Source organism: Cryptomeria japonica, chromosome 10 (genome assembly GCF_030272615.1).
Source record: "Cryptomeria japonica chromosome 10, Sugi_1.0, whole genome shotgun sequence".
In the NCBI taxonomy this organism is placed as follows: Eukaryota; Viridiplantae; Streptophyta; class Pinopsida; order Cupressales; family Cupressaceae; genus Cryptomeria; species Cryptomeria japonica.
Window position 1 is genome coordinate 205,444,818 of NC_081414.1, and position 27,069 is coordinate 205,471,886.

Consider the following 27,069-nt stretch of genomic DNA (forward strand, 5'->3'; position numbering starts at 1 on the left):
GATTCATGTGATTTTTTGAGTTAATTTTTTTGCAAGTATTCTTTTTGATTCATTTTGTTGTACATCATACTTTATTTTTGGTATTAATTAACACTTTATAAAATGCAGGTCATGTGTATGCAGTTGTTGCAGAAGAGAACAATGAAGGAACAGATTACTATTTGTGTCGTTGTGTTGAGCCTAAAAGAAAATTGACAACCACAATCATTGATGGAGAGGTATTGAGTACCCAATAGGGTCTATTGTCATGACAAGAACATGACTTTGGAGATACCCTATCAAGAATTCTAATGTTTTGTTGTTCGAGGACTTTGAAACACATAGACATATTCTTCATTTCTCTAACCTTGTTGTTGCAACAAATATTCATTTGATGAAGTATCATGGTAGACCTCATAACAAGATTTTATGGAAAGTTCGTGAATCTGACCATGAGGCAATACTTGACACAATATGGGTTAGAGTCGATCCTGAAGGCTCACTTGATTGATTCTATGGTTTAGAGTAGAATGATTTTGAGAATTTTGTATGAATCGTCGACGAATTGTTCTATATTCATTTTTTGTATACATAAATTCCCATGAGCTAATTTTTACATGTTTAGGGGAATAATTTTGTATATTTAAATGGCCATGAGGTGATTTGTACATATGTACATGCCAAATTTTGTATATTAAAATGGCGATGAGCTGAATCGCACATATTATAATGCCAAATTTTGTATAAAATCCCATGAGATGATTTGTATATTAAAATGGCGATGAGTTGAATCGTACATATTGCAATGCCAAATTTTGTATAAAATCCCATGAGATGATTTGTAAGACATTTTTTTGTATAATCAAATAGCCAAGAGCTGATTTGACCATATTTAGAGGCAAATTTTTGAATAATATGTGACAATGTTTTGTGACTATTTTGTGACTATTTTGGGGTGCACGACAGGGGAATGCCTAGCATAAACCTTCCCACCCAGATGCACTCACGACGTCGGTTTGTGCACACGGCGAACCAAATCAATTCTAGCCAATCTGACAACTTTGCATTGTATGCAACTGACGGTTTTTGCAACAGGCAAAAAAATGCTACCAATTGAAAATAGCTCTGACTCGTCAAAAAATGAGATAAACCATTGTAGAGGAGTCTCACGCAACCCCACAAGTTCAAACGGATCGACCATATGTGTCCTAGATTTGAAGAAATAGTCCGTCAAATTTTGACAATTTTTTGGACTCAGGGCACTTGAGAGATCACACCGGTACGGTATGATTCTCGACGTTTCAGTGATTTGGGATGTATGACAGGGGCATGCCTAGCGTAAACCTACCCATCTGGACGCGCTCATGACGTCGGTTTGTGCACACGATGAACCAAATCAATTCTATCCATTCTTGCAACTTTGCATTGCATGCAACTAATGGTTTTTACAGCAGGCGAAAAAATTCTACCAATTGAAAATGGCTCCGACTCGTCAAAAACCGAGACAGGCCATTGTAGAGGAGACTCACGCAAACCCACAAGTTCAAATGGATCGACCATATGTGTCCTTGATTTAAAGAAAAAGAGTCAAATTTTGACCATTTTTTGGACTCGGGGCACTTGAGAGATCGCACCGGTACGGTATGACTCTCAACATTCTGGCGATTTGGGATGCATGATAGGGGCATGCCTGGTGTAAACCTACCCACCCAAATGTGCTCGTGACATTGGTTTGTGCACATGACGAGTCGAATCAATTCTAGCCAATCTAGCAACTTTGCATTGCATGCAACTGACGATTTTTATAGCAGGCGAAAAAATGCTACTAATTAAAAATGGCTCTGACTCGTCAAAACCCAACATAGGCCATTATAGAGAAACCTCACACAACCCCATGGGTTCAAATGGATCGACCATATGTGTCCTAGATTTGAAGAAAAAGTCCGTCAAATTTTGACAATTTTTTGGACTCGGGGCACTTGAGAGATCGCACTAGTACGATATGACTCTCGACATTCCAGCGCTTTGGGATGAAAGAAAGGGGCATGCCTAGCATAAACCTGCCCACCCAGACGTGCTCGCGATGTCGGTTTGTGCACATGACGAACCGAATCAATTATAGCCAATCTGGCAACTTTGCATTGCATGCAACTAACAGTATTTGCAGCAGGCGAAAAAATGCTACCAATTGAAAATGGCTCCGACTCATCAAAAACTGAGACAAGACATTGTAGAGGAGCCTCACACGACCCCACGAGTTCAAATGGATTGACCATATGTGTCTTGGATTTAAAGAAAAAGTCCATCAAATTTTGATAATTTTTTGGACTCAGGGCACTTGAGAGATCGCACCGGTAGGGTATGACTCTCGACGTTCTGACGCTTTGGAATGCATGATAGGGGCATGCCTAGCATAAACCTACCCACCTGGATGCACTCGCGATGTCAGTTTGTACACACGATGAACCGAATCAATTCTAGACAATCTGACAACTTTGCATTGCATGCAACTGACAGTTTTTACAGTAGGCGAAAAATGCTACCAATTGAAAATGGCTCTGACTTATCAAAAACCAAGACACACCATTGTAGAGGAGCCTCACACAACCCCACAGGTTCAAACGTATCAACCATATGTGTCCTGGATTTGAAGAAATAGTTTGTCAAATTTTGACCATTTTTTGGACTCAGGGCACTTGAGAGATCGCATCGGTATGGTATGACTCTCGACGTTCCAACGCTTTGGGATGCATGATAGGGGCATGCCTAGCATAAACCTTCCCACCTGGATGCGCTCATGATGTTAGTTTGTGCACATGATGAACAAAATTTGACCATTGTGAGCGTGAGGGTGCTCTCACACCAAACACATATTGTTGTTTATATTCATATTGTCGATTTTTGTTGTTTATATTCATATTGTTGATTACATATGCAAATATTAATTTAAATTTATAAAAGGGAAGCCACCAAATACAGCGAATACATAATAATGAACTGAATACAAAGAGTTTTGTATGGTTAATTCAACATTTTAGAAATTTTATCAAATCATATTCCACGATTGCAATGTTTTATATCATATATTTTTGTTGTTTATATTCATATTGTTGATTACATATGCAAATATTCATTTAAATTTATAAAAGGACAACCACAAAATACAATGAATATAAAATAATGAACTCAGTACACATTTATTGGATCAAATATCGATATTTATATATATAAAAAAAAGGCATTTCTGCCAAGTCAATACAAGTATTACAAAAATGTGGCATATGCCATGTCCAAATTGCTATACAATAAAAATGTATAATATATCTACATGTATTGGTCATTCTATGACCAAAACTAACACTATATGATCCTAAACTTGTGGTGGATCATCAAAATCAAGCCTCTTCGATGCAGTACGCGACTCTGTAGATGGTTGCAAAACCACAATTCAAAAGCCAAGTTACAATTCTTTTGTATAAAATAGTTCACAATTAACAGCATAACTATTCATTTAACTTTAATTCCTTTGCAATTGAAACGTAGATTACCTCATTAGCTGATCTAGGAGCTAATGTCTGTGCTCTCCTCTGCTTGTCACTCTTAGGAGTTTTCTTGAAGACATACTTAAATGGATCCACGTTATGGTCGTACCGTGAAGGGGTCTATTGTAGATTAAATGTACAATTAATACAATGTACTAACATAAATATATCAAAAACACTTAAAAGCTATAATATAGAGAACAATGGCGTACCTGTGTCTGAGATGCTTCTCCAATGGACTGAGGATGGCTCACCATCGATGTAGAAACCATCGTTGTTACCTATACAAAAAATGTTCAAATATTAAATACAATTAATATAATGATAAGTATTGAAGGTTAAAAACAATTAATTTTACATATCAAACAAAAGTGTATTGGATCCTGAGATGCTTCTCCAGTGCAAGGAGGAGGGTTCGCCATTGATGAAATAGGTATGGATATTTCTTGTATGAAAAAATTATAAGATTATAATATATCACAAGTTCACATGTATGCGTGCATATAATCATGAAATCAAGAAAATAAAGTAGAGATACATACCTCCGCCCTCTCTTAATCCACGAGCGAATCAGGTGCATTCAACAAATCCACATAGCTCAATGGTCATTGTACATATAAAATAGACAAAAAACACTAATCAATCTACAAACCCCAACTAATACTTGATTTCAACAATTTCAAACAATTGTACAACTAAAAATGTGTTCAATTACCTTCTTCTCACGTTTTGGCATCTTCGAGGAATTGTTTTTCTTAGGACGAGCCCTAGACACGGAGGGGGTACCCTAAAAAAACAAAATTAACATGAGATATTAGTAAAGATAATAAATTAAACATAATTTTAAAAATCTAAAATGAAATGACTTGCATATTCCATCAAAACAATACATAAAAAGGGTTGTACAAAATATGATATTGTATAGCCTTGTAGGCCAAAATCGATTGTTGAGAGCGTGATGTCATCAATCTAGGACATTTCGTCCCCTGTCAACACCTACAAACCAGAAATTGGACCAAGCATTAAAGATAGTTACTATATCTTGTATTTTTTTGAATTTAAAGTTTAATATTCTATTTTAACATGTTATAAAATTTATACCTCAGGCATCGAAGTTGTAGCTATAGTAACTGGGGGAGGAGTATGGGATACCACTGCTACATCCTGAAATGCATATTATTTATCTCAATTTAAATCAATGTATAAATGAAAATTCATTTATGTAATTACAAATTTAAAGTGACTGATAAATAAAATGCTATGAGTTTAAATCAACACACCTATGTCTATGGCTCATGAGAAAACACCATGTCCATCAACTCATCTGTCAGTGCGAAATCCTCAACCATGTGGGCCTGACATCTACTCTCGCAAATTGTGCACAGATGAGATGAGCATCCATCTACACCGGTTGCATCATCTATCCCTAAGCATATCCCCGAGCAACTGACACACATATGCTAGATGGGCTCTCTATCACCACCTATGGCTCATCATCCAATACAGTAGGGTGTACTAATGACGTCCCATGTTGGATGATGGCACCAGTCAATGTTGTGGCCTCCTAAAGAGTTTGTAGCTCCATCGACTCTTTCAGCTCTATTGGGACAGCATGATGCACATTGGGTTTGGGTGCTAGGGGGCGGCGAGTCTCCGCGAGTAATCGCCTATGGGCTCCAAGTCTATCTTGGGAAGAGCCACCACCTCTACCATGGAACACTCTCATGTCAAAATAGTTTGGGCGCACATTGAGAACAAACTCACAATATACTTTTCTCAAAAATATAATGGCACCTCATAATTATTACAAGGTGGATCATCAAAGACCATCCACCACTTTTGCCAAAAAATATTCTTCATCTGCACGTTGGTACACCAATGTATGGGAAACCTCTTTGCATTAAGAGGTAATGACTGATCAGTTTTGGGATCAACAAAAAGGGCACATATTTGTTGTTTAGTAATATTTTTGTTTTTTACTCCATCGTATGATAGCCCATCGACATAGAATTGACGACACCTATCCCTAAAGCTTCCCCATTTGATAATTTTTGTGGAAACAACTATGGCACCACTAGCTAATGTTTCTAGGCTAGTGGCGAGGGATTGATGATGCTCAAGTTCAGAAGTTTTCAATTTAACAATCAGTCTATTGATTTTAGATGTATTTTGTCCTAACTCATTAATTAATTGATCCTTTGTTTCGGGTGTGCGGTCAAAAGGAGGAATTGGGGGTTGTTCTTGTGTGTTTTTCAGGAGGTGCATTTGGTTGTTCTTGTGGGTTTTGAGGAGGTGCATTTGGTTGTTCTTGTTCTGGATTAGAAGAATCTAGTTTTTGAAACAAAAAATGAAAAAACCTAATCAAAGTTAATGAAATTAAATTCAAAATGTAAAACAAATTGAACAAACGAGAAAGAAAGACCAAAATAAACAAAAACTAACCTTGATCCATAGCTTGGAGGAGAAATCTAGCACCCCGTCCATGCTTTAGGAGAGGAAATGGAAAAAATGAAGTAGAAAACGCGCTATTCACAAGTAAATGAGACCCTTTTTTTTTTTTTAACTTTTTTTACGAGGCACCGTGTACTCGGTTATATTTGGATTATTAGCGCATACGCAGTCATTTTCCTATGAGCAGCACATACACGCTCATTTTCCTAGGTGTAACACGTACGCACTCATTTTCCTAAAAGTAGCACATATGCGCTACCTTCTCTAGGCTCGAGAAGAAAAAACCTAAGCGCGTATGCGAGAATTTCAAATTTTAAAACCGTGTACGCACTGCTTTTTTTTCCATGTTTTTTTGGGGTGGTGTCCACTTTTTTTACCACCATCTTTGTGCACATACCCCACAGTCATTATCTACCCCAAAAGAAGACACCAACTCCTTTTCCTCAAAGGGGCATTCTCAGAAGAAGGAAAAACAAACTTATTGTTATTGTAAGAAAGTTGGTCATGAGTAACATTTTTGTCATAAGAAATAGATTGATGAGCTTAAGCATCTTCTCACAAAGAATAACATTAATCTTCCTTCTTCTATTGCTTTGCAATCCTCAATAGTTCACCTTCTTCCAAATCAGGAAAAGGGAAAGCAATTGCACTTGTTTCTACTGCAAATTCTTTTGAATAGTGGATTCTTGACTCAAGTGCATCACATCACATGGGCTTTGTCAGAGAACAATTTGCCTTGTTGGAGCCTTGTTCAGTGCCCCACATTCTCATTTGGGATGATTCTCCTATTGAATTCATTGGGAAAATTTTTATTAATGCTAGCACTAGTACATTTGAGGATGTCCTCTATGTGCCTAATCTGTTAGCCAATTGTCACGAATCATATTATTGATAAGTGTATTTCAGAGATTTAATGTAGGTTTTTATTTATGCATTGAAATTAAAATAGATTTGAGCATTCAATTTAAAAGATAATTCAGATGTGAGGAAATATTGTATGCATTTTATTCATGCAATTGATATGTAATTCGATGTCTAGTGTTCTTTAATTTGGGATTGTCAATGCTGATGAATTATTGAGTGCAAGTGATGCACCAACAGGTGAACAAAGTAGAAGGCGAGAACATGACTTGGGTAGAGTTGTTTTTAACTAAATGACTTCGATGGAATAGTGAATCTCACACACCACATTAGTGAAGTTATGCATATACATTTATGTCTGCATTGATGAATGATTTGGAGTCAGGAAAATGTTATGTTTTATTTTTCTATGAAAGGTGAAAAATTGTTAATAATATGAATTAAATAGTGACTCTATGATTTAGCGTCCTTTGTGTAGAAATATGTGGATTACCGACACTATAATTAATGTTTGGTTTTCGAAATTATACTATAGTTGTACGTATTTTAAATGTATATTAGGACTCGATCATATACATATATAAATATGTAGGTAAATTTGGTTCATGTTTAATTATATTGGTTATTTTGATATGATTATTTATAAGTTGAATAATTTGGATTTTACAACCTAACGTACCATATATAGAATGATTGATTTTAATAATCGTTTTGTTTATATTGATGCAAGTTAAATATACATGGTAGTAGATAACTTCAAATCTATTAAACACATATATATACATATATATTTTGAGGTGAATATTTAAATTAAGTTTATGCGATCATTGTCTTATGCTACAAACATGATTATTCATAAAATGTATTTATGAATATTCGCATATATATAAATAAGGATTATATATTATTTATTTAAACATTTGAAGTTTAATATTTACTTTGCAACTATGATATAGTCGCATATTATATATTTTTTATATTAGAAAGGTGGCGGGTTTAGTTGCTATAGGATAGCGACTATGTCGCATGACAATTAGGGTGGCCGACTAGATAAAGGCTATCGGTTAACATAGACCTAGGGTAGCGACATTGATGAAGATCATGGCAATAAACTAGGCATAGACCATCAGTTAAATAAAGAACGTAGAGGTTGCAGTGATGTGGACATCGTGGCAATCGACCTGGCAGCGGGAGCGATAATATCTCTCATGACAAACACTTAAGTATTTGTAATTGCATTAAACTTTGTCAACTCCTCCACCAAGCGAACAATTTGCCACGAGATAGCAGATACTTCTTTAACAATGACTGCAGATTCATCGATTAAACAAATTCTCTTAACTGCAGATAACTCCTTCATTCTACGTAGACTGGAATCAACTGATAATGTCCACGGTGAAAACATAGAAGAAGACCTCAATCTTAGGCATATAACTGCAGGAAAAAATAAAGTAACAGGCATGTGGTGCCATGGTATTGAGAATATCCACGATAAGAAGCAGATTCATAGTCGACTCATACACTTAAACTGCATCTAGAATTACCATCTCTTTTAGACATGTAGACGTGAGAGAGAGAGTTAAATAAGAAGACTCAATGTAATGCAAAGAAGACTTGAAATCAACAACTATAACCGAGCCTCTATTTTTGGAGAGATCATAGGAGAATTGAGGATAAATAGAGATGTAGGATTGAAAAGAAAGACACACAAAAAGAGAGACGATAGACACAGAGAAGGAAGAAGAGAATAGTAGAGGAAATAGTGAGGATATTCATATAGTATCGAAGAGAGAGAGAAATAGAGATTTGTTTAAGAATAAGAGTGAGAAGATAGATTGGTGATAGTTTTGCAAGCATTCAAGGAAGGTGTAGATCTATTTGGATGAAGTGTGTCAGAGATCTCTCAACCAATTCAAGCGTACAAAGAGGTCGGAATCTCTTTTATTTTGGTTATTATTTGAAATAAGGAAGTGAGAAATTGGAAGCTTTTTATATAATGTATGATTTCTTATATGATTTTGCAGATGTTATTTGTTTACTAAAAATGTGTTATTAATCTTTTGAAAAGATGAAAGGAAATCATAAGAGAAATAGATGTTATTTAATTTAATTTCTTTAAAGTGATATTTATCAAAATGATTAGTTTATATTTTCAATTAAAGAACGTGTTCGCATACCTTATGCCTTATATGAAATAAAAATCATTCTTGTGTAACACCTTCTTTTACATTGTATCCATTCAAAAAATTGCTTATGAAACTATATTGCTTATGAAATTTTATTGTTTTCCAAAATATGAAAGATTGTCTTTAATTAGATGAAATAGACGAAATAATGTTTATAGGGAAGATGATATTTCTATTTTTCAAAAGATTGTATTCTCAATTGTATTTGTGTTTGTGGGAACGAAGCTAGGGATAGGCTTGTGTATAGAAAGTTACCTTCTGGGACGGGTGCCGAATGTGGATTCTTAGAAAGAATAATTGATTTTTCCAACTATTTATTTGCTATGCATTGCATTATACTCGAACGAGTAATTATTTGAATTATCCATAGATTGAATGGAATTATTTACTTTATGCTCTCTACCATATCCTTGTTTGATAATGAATGCTTGTTTCTTAAAAGATTTAGAAAAATGAAAATGCTTGTATCATCTAGGCATGCACCAGATTCCCTCTTGCCTTCGAATTCTTTGGTTAAAACATTTCATGCAGGGTCAAGTATTCTTGATTGACCAAGAATTTTGGGGAAGCGTAAGCTTCATGGTTGGGCAAAAAAAATGCCTGAATCTTGTTCTCATCTTCGTTCAAAGGATTGAAAGGAAGTGACTCGGAATGGAGGTCGACGGATGCATCTCACCTTCTTTCTTTTTGTATATACTTAAGGCAATATGAAAGCCTAAGTAGGGAATAAGGAATTATATGTGGAGAGATTTGTATTATTCATTTTACATGATAATGATATATCTATGAAAGTTTTACTACTTTTTGATAATTCCCTATATTTTGTATGAAATAGACTTATTAATTAAATTATGGGTTTATTTATGAATAAAGAGTATATTAAGTTTTATATCCTAAATTTACATATTTACATTTTGGTATCAAAACCTAGGTTTTATAACACTAGGACCTATGAGTCACTTCGCAAGATGAATTTGGAGATTAATAGTTTTGTGTTGAAACATTACAGAGATGGTGTGTATCAAGCAAACAGCTCGAGAGTTTGTAGCTAGGTATGCCCACTATCTGAGAGTCAAGAAGGATCCTCTATCTCTTGTCAAGCCTTTTTTGGATAACATTCCTCCTGAAGTGAAACCAGTTCCTAAAGAAAGTGTTGTGATAGAAAAAGGCCCTACTGAATCCCTTACTGAAAAGACTATTCCTATAGAGGAAAAAGAGCATGAGTTAGAATACTCACCAATAAGGCCAATTGTGATAAGTTCTGATGAGTCCGAGGAATATACTCCTCTGAGCGATAATGAATCTAAGGGATATACCCTACTGCGCGAGAGTGAATCTGAAGGTTATACTCCCCTAAGTTCTAGTGATTCTGAATGATATACTTCCATGACTCCTCCAGAAGAGTGATATATTATGTAATAACACTTTTATTATCAATAAATAAAGTCGTCCTCCTTTCTATAATAAACTTGAGTTGAATGTTATGTTTTTGTAAGATTCTTATGATGATATATATGTATTTTTGACCCTAACTTATGTTATAAACTTGAATGAGGTAAAGTGGTAAATTATCTAATTATGACTTATTATAGTTCTGTATTGTGTCCCTCTAATAGTGAATATGGGTATTAATATCTATAGTTACATTATGAGGATAGATGTTAGGGAGCACTGATAAAATTTATGGAAGTCATAACTTAGCAAATATTTTTCTTTTTCGCTAAGAAATATCAACATTTTCCTGATGTAGAAATTGTTGAATAACAATGGCCTCAAGAACCACAAGGGTTGGGCCTAGTAATGGGAATGAAAGGCTGGACCAAATCCTTGATTTACTGAACCATCAAAGTGCTAGAATGAATGAACTTGAATAGGAGGTTCGAAGGGTCGGAGAAGTCCGACAGGAAGCTCCAAGTGTTGAGGAGCAGCCAAATAACCAAGCCAGAATAGAAGAAGAGCTGGCAAAAGATTTGAAAAGAATAGCCCCACCAAAGTTTGATGGAAAAACTATTGGTGATGGTGTAGAGGCATGGGTGATAGAAATGGAGAAATATTTTGGTCTCCGCAACATGTCCAACGAAACCAAGGCAGTTTGGGATGCTTATCAGCTGACTAGCAAAGCTGCTACTTGGTGGGATAATAAAAAGTCTGAAAAGAAATTGAAACCAAGAGATATCACATGGGAATTGTTCTTGCAATCCTTTAGGAAGAGGTGGCTTCCTCATTTATTCTTCGATAAGAAGATGACTGAATTTCAGAACCTAACTCAAGGTAGTATGTCGGTAACTCAATACTGGGAGAAGTTTACCAACCTCCTTAAGTATGTTCCGCAATATCAGATGGATGAGCGATTCCATATTCGGAAGTTCATTTTGGGTTTGAGAACCCATATAGGAGCGGAAGTGGATGTTCATAATCCACTAACTATGGAGGAGGTATTTGAGAAAGTGACCAAGCAAGAGCAAAAGTTGTAGCAGTTGGGGAACTTCCGTAAAAATGTGAATAACCAACAGAATTTTGGGAATAGGAACTTCCAAAGGAACAATAATGGAAATAATCAACAAATAAGAAATCTTAAGAGGGGACCCAACACTCAAGAAAGAGGAAGAGTGAATCAGGATGGAAACAAGAAAGCAAACAATAACACCAATGCCCAATAGAATATGGACAGAGGAAGGTCAGGTGGCCATCCCGGACCTAGGAATGGGTGTTATAATTGTGGAGGGAGTCATTACACCTCAAATTTTCCACAACGTACTCTTGCACAAAGAGGATAAAATCAGCAAGGAGCCCCTCAACATCAGATTCACGCTGCAGTCGACAATCGTCAAGCTGATTTCCAAGCCGCACCTATTCAGATGACGGGTAAGCTCTTTGGACAATCAGTTTCTATTTTAATAGATACAAGAGCTACTGAATGTTTTATTGATCCAAAAGTAGTTTCTAGAATATCTGTTAGACCTGGTTATATTTCAAATGCATGGATGTTTCAATATAGAAATCGAGCAGAACGAAGGGTAGATACTTATCTATTTTGTAGTGAATTAGAACTTCCTAGTTTCCAAACCCAAGTTAACCTTTATGTTGTACCACTAGGATCATATGATCTGATCTTAGGTATCAACTGGTTGACTGAACATAAAGCCATAGTGAATTGTGAAGATAAGGTCATCAGATGCATTGATGATTTAGGGAATTCTATTGAAATTTTTGGGTCTCAAAAGCCTCTTGAATTAAGATACATTTCGGCAATGCAAATCAAGAAGGCCCAAAGAAAAGGATGTTCCATCATTACCATCATGGTTAATGATTTAAATAATGTAGAGAAAATCCCAAAGGATTATCTTGTCCTTGAAGAGTTCCTAGATGTCTTTCCTGAAGATCTTACCAAGTTACCACCTGTAGACACCCAAAATTGTCCAATCTAATTAAATAAATATCTTTATTTATTTAATTACTTTATCTTAATTCTTCTATTAATTAAATAAATCTTTATTTATTTAATTAATTCATTTATCCTCTTCTAATCTTATTTCTCATTTAAATAAATTTATTTATTTATTTAAATTATCCTTTTCCTAAATTAAATAAATATCTTATTTATTTAATTGATCCCACTTCTACTATTAATTAAATAAAGTTTTATTTATTTAATTAATTCATTAACCTTTTCTACCCATGACACATGTCATTCATCTCTTAATTCATACAGTACCTACCCCTTTCATTATTTTATTATTTCTTTTACCTACCCTCTAATCATAGCTGGCCTCCTTTTACACCTCTCAATCTTATCCCTCCATTTCATATGGTGTCTTCTATATAAGGAGATGCTTCCTTCATTATCAAACCCTAATGACCCGACTATTTAATCAATTGACTACTTGGCATATGTGATCCTACTTGCAACCACATTTCGTTCTTTGTTGAGCTCTTGTGCACATAAAATCTGAGAGCAAATATATCAAGCAAGATCAATGGAGATAGGAAGAATGGAGATCCAAACCCTATTGGACATGTGATGGTATAATCTTTGTGATTTCATTTGATTTGCATTGTCTTAGGTAATCTTCATATGTTATGGTAGATCTTTGTTGTTGTTAGGCTAGGGTTTTATGGTTGAATTCATTTAGCCTTTCAATATCGTTATTATTGCTATCCATTTTCACCATATACATTTTGGCACACTCGGTGGGACTCTTGTCCCTTTTGCATTTAACATCCTTGTTGCAAATTTTGTGTTTTGAAGTTGCAGATCTGACATTTTCTATAGCATTTTGATATTTTCGCATCTGTGCACTTTCGGGTCGCGTTTTTGATTTTCTGTCGCATCTGTGACATTTGGAACCACGTCTACATCTTCGACAACATTTTTATTTTTTTGCAGATTCTGAAAACTGCGTTTGTGTTCCTCAGTCGCGTTTGCAGTGTTTTTAGATGCGTCTGTGTCCAAAAGTCGCATCTGGGTTCTGGAGCCGCGTCTGTGTCTCACAGAAGCGCATCTGCGGCAGATAGGCGCATCTGTGTTTGAGGTAACCGTGTCTATGTGTGTTGATTTCTTTTTTTAGCTTTATTGATTCAGTTTTTGGTCATTCAATATTTCAGATCCGGTTTATTTTGAGCTAACATCTTCAGATCTAGCTAACGAAATTGGTGTAGCTTGTCTTGAAAGCAAAGTCATTTGGTTGAAGGCCCCTATTTTCACAAAGTATTTTGGATTTAAAATTTACCTAACTTGTGTGCTTGCAGGAAGGGGTGATTATTTGAAACAATCCAAACTACTAACAAATCTCTGTTGTAGGTCCTTGGCAAGGGTTTTTGATTTTTTTTTGTGTGCTTTGTTTTCAATAGACTAGCAAACACTTCAATTGGTGCACTAAAATTGAATCATTGTCTTTTTTGTCTTGAGCAATAGGCTCTTTTTGTTTAATCTTTAGAGGGCCTGTCTTCCCGTGTGGTCATTAGGACTACTAGTGAGAAGAGAACGACCCAAGTGGTAGCAAAAGAAAATCCATCTTCTTCTAAACCACTATAAATAACAGTATTCATGGTGAAAACTATGAATAACGTGTGCTGATTAGTTCATATCGACACTATGTCTCCCCATAAACCCATTTGATCAAATTTATTTGATTAGTTGTAGGACGTAACCCCTACCAGCTAGGAGCCTTCTGTATTTACAGAGCTGAAAGTGCCACATGTATGGCCACATGAGCAGATTCCCTTACTAGCACCTTTTTGTTTTAGAAGCCCAAATCCTTCTAGTTGTTGAGGCAGGAGGTCAGACCTCTGGTAGCGGCCCACACACATACAGTTCTTAGTAGAGATACAAAATTCGCCACGAGGAGTTTTCATGGGGACTGATGCTTGGCTAACCTGAGAAGTGAGTGTCGAGGGTGGAGTCAGTGAGGTCAAGCATCTAAGTATCCGCTCTTAATAGCATAGCCTCGAGGATAAAACCCCATGTGGGATCAACAACTATTGTCTTGGCCAGCCATAAGAATTGTGCTTGACTTATTTTAAACAATCAAACATTCAAGACCAAACAGCAAAACATTGTGTCTTTTGTGTCTTCAAGTGTATGCAAAACATTTTTACATCAAACATCACACTTTCTTTGAGTCATTTTTTTTTGTGGAGTCTAGACACTTGCAAACATTGAGTCTTCATCAACATTGTGTCCTCTTGTCACGAAAAATAGTCAAGCAGTCAGATTTGGTCACAACAAAACAAATTCACAGATTGGAAAAAATTGCACAAATTTTGCAGAAACACGCGTTTGTGTCAGACATAATAGCCTCTGTGTTGTATAACCACGTCTGTGAAGAGCAGAAACGCATCTGTGTTTCCAGAATCAACATTGCAATTTACAAAAAAATATCAGAAATGCGTCTGTGTCAAGAAATCGCGTCTGTGTAGTATACAGGCACGTCTGTGTTCAGAATTGAAAAACTTTTACAGTCCAGCAAAAAAACGCAGTCAGTTTCAGAATTCTTGAGCTTCCTAGGTTATTTCTCCAGGGTTTCATTTAGCATTCAACCTATCTTTTGGTCTCACATAGTCCATCATTGCTTTGCACCTTGCATTACATTCACATTTATCTAAACTTGAGTCAAAAGGTCACTTGCTTGTCCTCACCATACTTTGTCAACACACTACATACTACAACACTTTGCTAAGTGGTCCCTCATCAAGGTCTATCACCTTTGGGTCTCATTTGGTCTTACTTAGAGTCAAGGTCAACTTACCTCATCAAGAGAAACTATCCTTTCTTTGGAAGTCACACCTACTCTACTACAACATACTTGGTCTTACACTTTGGACATTGCAAGTAAACTTCATATTCATTTACATTCCATCCAACTCTTGGTCTTCCATACTTTTTCCATTTTCATCTAGTCTCACACATCTCAGTCAATACCTAGTTCATGGTTGAAACCCGTCTTCAAAAATCTAGGAGAGAAACTAAAGAGGCTCAAGAGTCCGCAAACATGAGTTCCTATGAGTATGACAACGATGTCTTTTTCAATACTGATCATAACACATTACCTGACATGGATGCCTATAGAAACATTCCAAATGTTGAGAACATGGACACTACAAACAACAATGATACACACAATGATGATATGGACAACTTTTCAATACATTCAGCACATGTGGAAGAATCCATTATGGACCCCCGCTTCAATCGATTGATTGAGGAAATAATGAGGAGGGATAGACAATACTTCTTACAAATGATGGCATAAAGTGGAGCCAAGATACCTCATGATTTTGACATGTCTCAAATAATGGAACATAGGCCTTTGCAACAAACTCACTCCAACATGGATCAAAGGAGGCCTAATAGTGGAGGCAATAGAAGACCACATCTTGTGCCTGAATCACTATCATCTTTGTTTCAAAAACCAGAGGTCCCACATACACATGGTCAAGCATATGAAACTCACCTTCGCAGACCATTATGGAAGTCTTATGCAGAAAGATATGCTCAATCACATACCAATGCTAAGGATCAATCACCAAAGCAATTTAATATTAAAAGGCATGCTCAAAATTTGGACACAAGGAAACCCCGTGTCAAATTTGGGGGCAACACATTAGAACATGACATGCCTGTAGAATATGGTATACATGGACAAAGCAGATATTTCATTCCTCAACATGACTCTATACCAAGTGGTCCATATACACAGCATCATTATAGACCTCCTCTATATGAACATGTGTATGATCAATATCATCCATATATGCAACATGTTCCTCCTCCAATTAGTGCCTCAAGCATGGGGTATGGTCCAAGAAGTCGATCTCCACCTAAGAGCAATTTGGAACAACAAATCAGGGACTTACAAAAGAAAATGGAGGACATAAATACACCAAAGCCAACATACACAATGAGAGACATATGTCCCTATCCATTTGACAAGAGCATTCCAATGCCTCCATTTCCTACACACTTTGTGATGCCTAAGTTTGATAAGTATAGAGGAAAAGGGGATCCTAAGGCACACATAAGACGGTTTTTCACAACTTGCATTGAGGTAGCAACAGAAGAGACATATTTGATGAGATTATTCCCACAAAGCCTAGATGATCAAGCTATGGAATGGTTCTCCCAACTTCCACCTGGTATTAAGTCATGGGGTGACTTAGCAGAGGCATTTATTCAACATTTCTCCTACAACATAGAGACAGACATATCAGTCACTACTTTGTGCAACACCAAGCAAAAAGATGGAGAGTCTTTTGCATCATTTTGACAAAGATGGAGGAATCTAGCCAACAGATGCTCTTGTGAAATTCCGAAAAAACAAATGGTAGAGATGTTCACCCAAAATGTTAACAAAGACATTGGCTATGATCTAAGGAAAGCTTGTTTGTCCACCTTCAAAGACGTCATTGAAAAAGGCTTAGTGACAGAAAAGATCCTAATTGAACAAGGAGTCATTAAGATATTCAAGGAAAACAAAGATGACTTTAAAGGAAAAGACAAGCCAAGATTTTGGAATAAAAACAAGAACGCAGTCAATGATGGTGTTGTTGATGCCAATACAGTACGACCCAAAATCATTTTTTCCGAATCAAGCTCTACAAACAATTAGGTGAATACTCAAACAACTTCTAAAGCACGAAGGAAGTACACTCCATTGGGAAAACCACTTGAATCAGTTTTCAAGAAACTAGTGGCAAATAAGTTAATCACAATTCCAGATTTTCCTCCATATGAGCCAAAGGTGAAACCAAATTGGTGGAATGATGATGAATATTGTGAATTTCATAAGAGCAAGGGTCATAAGACAAGAAATTGTCATCGACTAAAGAACATCATACAAGATCTCATTGATAGAGGTGACATTGAGATTGAAGGACATTCATCCAATCAAGAACATGAGATGTTTAAGGAACCATTCCCAAAACATGACAAGGGAAAAGCTAAAGCCACAGAGGATCAAACCAACTATACCAGAGCATCTTACAACTATGATTCAACCATCAATCACATCTCGATGGACAATTATGTCTCTACCATTATCATCAAGGACAAAGCGTCTGAGAATTCTACTTGGAGACCCAGGATTGTCCTAAAAGGTGTTGGATCTTCTTCTGAACCTACCTCTGAATGTCATGTTACAACCCGCCAAGGTAAAATCACTTTGCAAGGTGCTCCAACTAAAAACACCGCTTCTTCATCAACCAAACCTGAATATGACCTTGTAGAACAACTAGGGAAGACACCTGTGCTCATTTCAATCCTTGAGCTATTACGCATATCTCCTGCTCACAAAGCCATTCTTGACAAAATCTTGAGAGATACTACTGTTCCTACTAATCTGAACGTGGACCAGTTTCAAGCCATGGTGGGATACCTTTCCATTCCACACTCCCTTACTTTCATAGAAGCCAATGATGCCTCCGTAAGTCAGTCACATAATGCACCATTACACATTGAAGCCTTCATACACAAACATCAAATAAAAAGAGTCCTGATAGATGGAGGAGTAGGTCTAAACATTTGCACATCAAGCACTATTACACAATTGGGATATTCTGATAAAGATGTGAATTCTACAAATCAAATCACCATTAAGGCATATGATGACGAAGAGCGTTCATCCAAGGGCACAGTTACCTTACCTCTTAGAGTTGGGCCAGTTACAAAGGATGTGGTTTGTCAAGTCCTGGATTTAAATCTCACTTATAACATATTGTTAGGACGTCCTTGGATTCATGAAATGAGGGCAGTCCCATCCACATATCATCAATGCATTAAGTTTCCTCACAATGGTGTGGAAGTAACAGTTAATGGTGATCCTAATCCATTCATATACTACAATAACCTGAAATCAAAAATTGAGACCATCATTCCCAGTAATCGTGAGGCTGTTCCTTCGTCGGCATACATTGATCCTGAGTTGTTAAAACCCTCGACCTCAAAACAAGGGAAAAGTTGTAGCCACAGATGATCAGACCAACTATACCAGAGCAACCTATAACTATGATTCAACTATAAATCACATTTCGATGGACAATTACGTCTCTACCATTATCATCAAGGACAAAAACCTTGAGAATTCCACCCGGAGACCCAAGATTATCCTAAAAGGTGTTGGATCTTCTTCCGAACCTACCTCTGAATGTCATGTTACAACCCGTCAAGGTAAATTCACTTTGCAAGGTGCTCCAGCCAAAAACACCATTTCTTCATCAACCAAGCCAGAGTACAACCTTGTAGAATAGTTAGGGAAGACACCCGCGCTCATCTCCATCCTTGAGCTCTTACGCATATCCCTCGCACATAAAGCTATTCTTGACAAAATTTTGAGAGACATTGTCGTTCCTACTGATCTGAACGTGGACCAGTTTCAAGCCATGGTGGGATACCTTTCCATTCCACATTCCCTTACATTCACAGAAGCTGACGATGCATCCGTGAGCCAACCACATAATGCACCATTACAGATTGAAGCCTTCATACACAAACATCGAATAAAATGAGTCTTGATAGATGAAGGAGCTAGTCTAAACATTTGTACATTGAGCACAATTAAACAATTGGGATATTCTGATAAAGCTGTGAATTCTACAAACAAAATCACCATCAAGGCATATGATGATGAAGAGCGTTCATCCAAGGGCACAGTCACCTTACCTCTCAGAGTTGGGCCAGTTACGAAGGATGTGGTTTGTCAAGTCCTAGATCTGGATCTCACTTACAACATATTGCTAGGGTGTCCTTGGATTCATGAAATGAGGGCAGTCCCATCTACATATCACCAATGCATTAAGTTTCCTCACAATGGAGTGGAGGTAACAGTTAATGGTGATCCTAATCCATTCATATGCTGCAATAACCTGAGATCAAAAACTGAGACTATCATTCCCAGTAATCGCGAAGCTGTTCCTTCTTCGACATACATTGATCCTGAGTCATTAAAACCTTCGACAACAAAACAAGGTGAGCTTAAGGGCAAATTTCAGGACAAGGGCATGGGCGAATACACTTTAAATCAGACCATGTACTTACAACAAGTCATGAGTTCACCAAAAGAATATGGAAGACCACATCCTAACAAGCAAGTATCCATCATGGTACTCAAATGGGACCCTAATACCTTTCAAAGATGGGGTGAACTGGAAGAGGAAGACTTATACAAAATGCTTTACAAAGACCTTGAAGATGATACACATGATCACATCAGTCTACCATGTGAGAAATATGGCAAAGGTTTCAAGATCCTACAAAAATTTGGGTATGATGGAAAAAGCCCTCTTGGGTTACGAAAGGAAGGCATCATTGAACCTTTACAACCTGAATTGACTTTCAAAAAGGAATGCTCGAAGGGACTTGGTTTCCTGACTTCCAAGGTCCACACTCAAAGGATATAAGAAGATTTACAAATCAAAGCTGCCAAGATTCAACAAGAGGATCGCTATTCCACAGATTCCAACGAATGGAAATGGGGTTCAGACAAATCCTCCAGTGACTACGAGCTCACCAAGACATTCAGAGAGTCAGATGAACCCACAGAAGAGGAGGAATTTTATAAAAGATTCAAAGTTGGTCAAGAAACAACCCATGAGGATTCCACACAGTCCTTGTCTCAAGGTCCTAGGTTGAAATCACATAGGATGAGAACACCTGTCCTAGAATGCGCTACTAGTGATGATAATTTGGATTTGTTTGTGATCGAGACTGATGAGGAGAGTGCCATCGATGACCTCGATAATTACCTTGACATACCCGAATATAACTGCATCTTCACTCTTAGCCCCGCTAACTTCAAAGACATTAAAGGCCTTCCCCTCGTTCACCACCAACTCATTGACTGGGATCATGAAGGACTTGCACAGTTTGACACATTCCAAAATGATGAAGCTTTTATTGACTATCTTGGCATATGAGATGATCTTCCCCTTGGGGACCATAATGAGGGATACACTATAGAACTCAATAGCGTGGCATATTTTGGTGAGGGCGTCGGACCTTCTAGTCGCAAAAATGTGAAAATAAGAACAAACCAAGGGTCTTATGGCGAAAACCACACTATGGCGTTGTCTGACCCCAAAACAGTAAAAAGAAAGGACGTATCTAAGGGCGAAAACCTCTCTGAGGCACCCGAAGATGGAAGGCTTGACATTCTCCCAGCATCATATGAGGAAAAGTCATCCATGTTGGTAGAGGAGACTATCAAAACAAACATTGGTACAGAAGAGGTTCCACACAACATATTCCTGGCTCAATCATTGACGGAGTCAGAAAGGTCAAAATTCATAAGTTTCTTCAAAGAATGACAAATCAACTTTGCATGGTCATACGCTGATATGTTTGGATTAGATCCGGATTTAGTGATGCATCATTTGACAGTTAAACCGGGGGCAAAACCAGTGAAACATAAATTAAGAAAGATGCATCCACAAGTCACACTATTGGTCAAAGCAGAGCTTGAGAAATTATTGGATGTCAGATTCATATGCCCAATCGATTATCCCGAATGGATCTCCAACTTAGTGCCTATCGGTAAACTAGATCACAGCATCAAAGTATGTATAGATTTTACAGACATCAACAAAGCTTGTCCTAAGGATGACTTCCCATTACCAAATATTGACTTGATTGTCGATCTCACAGCAAGTCATGAAATTTTATCATTGATGGATGGATTCTCTGGTTATAATCAAATAAAGATTGCATCTAAGGATCAACATAAAACATCATTCACTTGTCCTTGGGGAACCTTCTGCTGGAATGTCATGCCCTTCGGGCTAAAAAATGCAGGCGCTACATATCAAAGAGCCATGACTACTATCTTTCACGATCTCATGCATGTATCTGTGGAAGATTATGTCGACGACCTCTTGGGAAAATCAATAGACAGAAATACACATTTGGACATACTTTCAATCGTCTTTGATCGGTTGGAAAAATACAAAGTAAGATTAAACCCCAGGAAATGTGTCTTTGGAGTAACCGTCGGGAAGCTCCTAGGATTCATTGTATCAAAAAGAGGAATTGAAGCTGATCCAGCAAAAGTCAAGGCCATCCTAGAGATGCAACCACCAAGAAATATCACTCAACTTTGGTCTTTATAGAGGAGACTCCAGTCCATACAAAGATTCATAACACAACTTGCAGATAAGTGTAATCCTTTTCAGCACTTGCTACATAAAAACATCAAATTCAAATGGGATGATAATTGTCAACAGGCTTTTCAGACACTAAAAGATTATCTTTTGAATCCACCAGTTTTGATGCCACCAATTCCAAATCAGCCTCTATTACTATACATATCAGCTACTCCAACAGCACTGGGGGCACTCTTAGCACAACAAATTGCTGAGGGCAAAGAAAAAGCTGTATACTATATCAGTCGCACATTGGTGGGATATGAGTTAAACTACACACCAATTGAGCGTGCATGTCTCGCTGTGGTGTTTGCTTCACAGAAATTATGACATTACATGCTAACTCATAAGACTAAGTTGGTTGCAAGGATAGATCCATTGAAATACCTTCTCAATAAAGCAACGCTTACTGGGCGACTGGCCAAATGGGTAATGATCCTGAGTGAATTTGACATCGAGTATGTGGACAGAAAAGTAATAAAAGGACAAGCCATTGCAGATCAATTAGCAGATGCCCCCATGATAGATGATGTTCCTCTAAGTTCAAAATTTCCAGATGAATCCATTTTAACAATGTCATATGCGAAGCCATGGCAACTGTACTTCGATGGCTCATACACATAGCATGGGACAGGAGCTGGCATCCTCTTTATAACTCCTCAAGGGGATTCTATACCAAAATCATACCGCTTATCATTTCCTTGCACTAATAATATAGCGGAATATGAGGCATTAACAACTAGATTACGGATTGTAATTCAGTGGAAGATCTAGGAACTTCATGTTTTTGGGGACTCTCAACTTGTAATCCATCAAGCAACTGATGATTACCAAACAAAGGATGAAAAATTAATGCCTTACAAAAAAATGGTGGATGACCTGAAACAGCATTTCACAAAGATAGACTTTGAGCAGATACCAAGAGAGCAGAATCGAGTCATAGATGCCATGGCTACAATTGCTTCACTGATCGATCTACCTCCAAATGAGATCCGCTATGAGTTCCTAGTGGATAACCTTTTGGTTCCTTCATATGAAATCATTCCTACTGAGATGATATGTGTTGTCGGTCCTGAATCCCAGTTATATGGTTCCATTTTCACATACCTTCGTGACAATACCCTACCTCCTAATCTATCCAATAACCAATGTCGCACTTTCATTCGCCAATCTTCTTGATACGTCATTTTAGCTGATATCCTATACTGGCAAGGTCTAGATGGCACTCTTCTTAGATGTTTAGAAAGCGACAAAGCTCAGATTGCGTTACGTGAAGTACATGAAGGGATATGTGGTCCACATGCTAGTGGTCCTACCATAGCTAAGCAACTCATCAGGACTAGATATTACTGGCCCAATATGGAAAAAGACTCATATCAGTTTGTCAAGAAATGTAAGCAATGTCAAATTCATGGAGACCTCATCCATGCACCAGCGCAAGAACTTCAACCAATTGCATCTCCTTGGCCCTTTTGTCAGTGGGGACTCGATCTCATAGGCAAGATTCACCCTTCTTCTTCCAATGGTCATAAATTCATTATCACTGCCATAGAGTATTTCACAAAATGGATTGAAGTCGTGCCTCTTACACAAGTCACTGGAAAATAGATTGCTACGTTCATCCTCAACTATATCATTTGTCAATACGGTATTCCTGTCTCCATTATCACTGATAACAGGCGTCCCTTCAAAAATCAAGATGTTCGTGAACTTTGTGACCACTTCCATATTTCCCATTGTTTCTCCATGCCATATTACCCCCAAGGTAACGGTCAAGCTGAGGCGTCTAATAAGATAATCCTTAAAATCCTAATAAAGACAGTCGACGACGCTGGTCGTAATTGGCATATCCAACTTAATCCTACACTTTGGGCATATCGCACAAGTGTCCGCACACCTACAGGAGCTACACCCTATTCACTTGTCTACGGCACTGAAGCCATCTTGCCTATTAAGGTCAAGCTACCCTCTTTACAAGTCTCTTTGCAAAACATTATCAGTGATGAAGACTATAGGGTCTCTCGCTTACAAGAACTTGAACTACTGGATGAACGAAGACAAACTGCTTTTAATCATCTCAAGGCTTACCAACAACAAATGAGTCGCAGCTACAAGCACAAGGTCAAGCCTCGCACATTTGAGGTAAATGATTTGGTTCTCAGAGAAAACCCAAAAAATCAGCAAGACGGAGAGAAGAAGGGCAAGTTCGAACCAAATTGGCTTGGTCCTTACATCATTACAACATCATATGGATCTGGGGCATATCAGCTCTCAACTACAGAAGGTGAACCTTTGGAGGATCCTATCAATAGCATGCACCTTCGCAGGTTTTACACATAGCTCTTCAGAATATCCTAAATTCAAAAATACAGAAAAATTCAAACAATTCAAAAATACAAAAAAATTCAAAAAATACAAAAATACAAAAAAAATTATAAAACAAAAAAATCATTACTTGGTGAAAACCTGGCAAACAGGCACCTTGTGACACAAAAAACATTGAAAAATCGAAAAAAGTAAAGAGAAATAATTTCGTCCAATGGTGAAAACCACTTCAGTGGCGCCCTGGGCAAGTACCATGGTGAAAACTGGGTCACCAGCGCCATGCGTAGAGACATTGCTCCTCCCTCCTTCAGGATTCCATTTCATCCTTTCACTTTGCACACACTCACAATAAACTTACCCATTCCCATCATGGCTTGTTATTGATCTACCCAAGATTGGTTTGCCATTCATAATAAACATTCATTTTCATCCCTTTTCATCCATAATAAATCAGCTCCTATCTGTGGCTAAGGTAAATCCTACGTCTAGTGATGGGTGTGGAACTGAGAGCATCACCTGTTCTGAGGAGTACAGTTTCTTCCAACCTTCTTCGGTCTAGCCACACACAATCTGCAATAAAGCAACATTTGCATCACAGATCTGCAATAAAGTTTCATCTTCTCCGCAATAAAGTATCAGTTTCATGGATTCAGTTAGTTTCAAATGAAACACAGCAGCAACAATGGGCTTCAGCAAATCAAATCTTTCAACAGACTCAGACAACATATGGTTCAGTGTTATCTATCATTTCTGCGAAAGTGAACATTGTGACCACAATCAAATAAGACTTATACAAGTGACAAGAGACACTAAATTTGAGGACTACAGTGGATGTTGGTGTCGAGTCTTGGTTTTCTTTTGATTTTATCTTTTGGTGACATGACTTTCAGCTTTTCCAAGATGTCTCAGACTAGAGATTCTATCTCTAGGATGTCTTTGACTAGAAAAGCGAGGATGGGGTATCGTCACCTATTTGTATTTGTTGTCTATGGATTGTCTTTTAGTAATGCTATGACTTGTCCAAGGATATGAGGACACTGTGAGTCTAGTGTGAACTGGGGCATTCCATGTTTGTGACTGTCTTATCTCCATGCAAATAGGTACAGTGACTTTCTGGGTTAAACATATGCCTCGATTGTCATAACCTACTTGCCATAATAAAGCTCAATGATGATAACGCACAAGAAGCTCTTTCACTTTCATATCTTCTGTCTTCCATCCCCCTTTCTTGATAGACTTCCATCATCCTTCTCAAGTCCGCGTAGCCTGCTATCACACGACTGAGTATAATGACACGCCAAAAATATTCGCATTTCATGTAGTTGCATCTGCATTACCACATATAAGCATTTCATACATACATATAGATATCACAATTACATCACATCCTGCACACAACCCCTATTAGCACAATTTGCATTTACATTATCAAATTCATTTGCATTTCATACACTCACAATTGCAGTTGCATACACATATAAAACATAAAAGAACAAAAATATGGCATTTCATCATGTACATATTTGCATCCATATCATAAGCATCACATAGAAACATACATCATAGAAATACATAGAAGCATCACATAGGTATGCATGCATATAGCTGCCGCAAAGAAGAATCATCTCATATATATAAATCAAAAGTGTCATGATACAATGATGTCAAAATCATATGGCTACAATCACCCGCAGGTGTCTACATCATCATACAAAATGGTACAATACTGATACATAGGGAGCCCTCTACGGCTTTGATGAACTCCCTCCCTCGGAGCCGCCTGGCCTCGATGAAATCTGAGCCCCTGAAGGACCCACCCTAGGATCATCCCTCCTATCCCCTCTATCTGGTGGTGGTGGAGGACCCATAACCCTACCACTAGACGCCTGTCTCCTCTGACTCCCTCCCGTAGTTGTCGTTGTCTAGGATGGTCTATGGAAGCTCCTCGCTCGCTGATCAGCTGGCACTGCACCATAATAGAGATCCCGCCAGTAAGCGATCTCCTCCCCTACCCGCAGGACATAGGCATATCCAGCCCCTGTGTCCTCTGCCGCCTGCCTCCCAGCCCTCAGTGTTGTCTCAGCCTTTGTGTAGCACTGAATGGCCTAGTCCCGCTCCCACTCAGTATCTTTGAGCCGCCTCCTGAGTCTATCCCTCTCCCTCTCTAGGTCCTAAATCTCATCTGCCTGTCCCTGGCAGATCTCTCTCAGTTCATCCTCCTCCCCCTCGGCCCCCTGTGGCTCCCCCTATACGGATGCCTACCCCTGTGCCTGTGCCTGTACTGGTGGTTGTACCTATACCTGTCCCTGTACCTATCCCTATCCCTGCACCTGTCTGGGACCCTGCGCTACTAGCACCTGTAGCGGTAATCCACCGCGACCCCTCACCACCTGAGCCTGTCTGTCCTCTCCACCCTCCGTCCATGGTGCCACCCTCCTCTCTCCAACTGCCCCCTCCTCCTCCATCGGCCTCTACCCCAATCATCTCCATCATCATCACCATCCCCACCACCATCTCCATCTAGTGGCTCTCCTGGATCTATCAGGCATGGGAATGGATGCTCGGCCCAATATGCTGTGTACTCTGCATCCATGCCGGCATCCTCGATCTCTAGCCATATGTCCCAGGGTAAGGGCATCATCTCCACTAGCTATGTAACAACCTGATCATATGATAGCAATGGCCCAAACTGCGCTTGATCCCTGACACTCCATGCATACATGCCTGAACCCCGTGGCATCCACTGGATCCTGCCAAACTGCCTGCCCACCTTGTCAACTAGCTGCCTCTCCAGTACATGGGGCATCCACCCAATCAGATACCTACTCTGGAAGGTGTAGGGTAGCTCTACTGCATCATCCTCCCACTGCCCGCATCCTAGGTACGGCCTCCATATAACCGTATCAATCTCATCTATAGCCTACCGCCAGTACTCCAACCTACCAATCTGTGGCTGTGAGGTGATCATATCATACAAATGCACAAAACTGCGTCCGTGACCTCTGCCCCTCAAGTGTATCGGTCGTGTCACCGGTAGATGCTCATAGGCCCACACCTATAACAATGTGACCCCGCAGCCCAATCCCATTGATTCA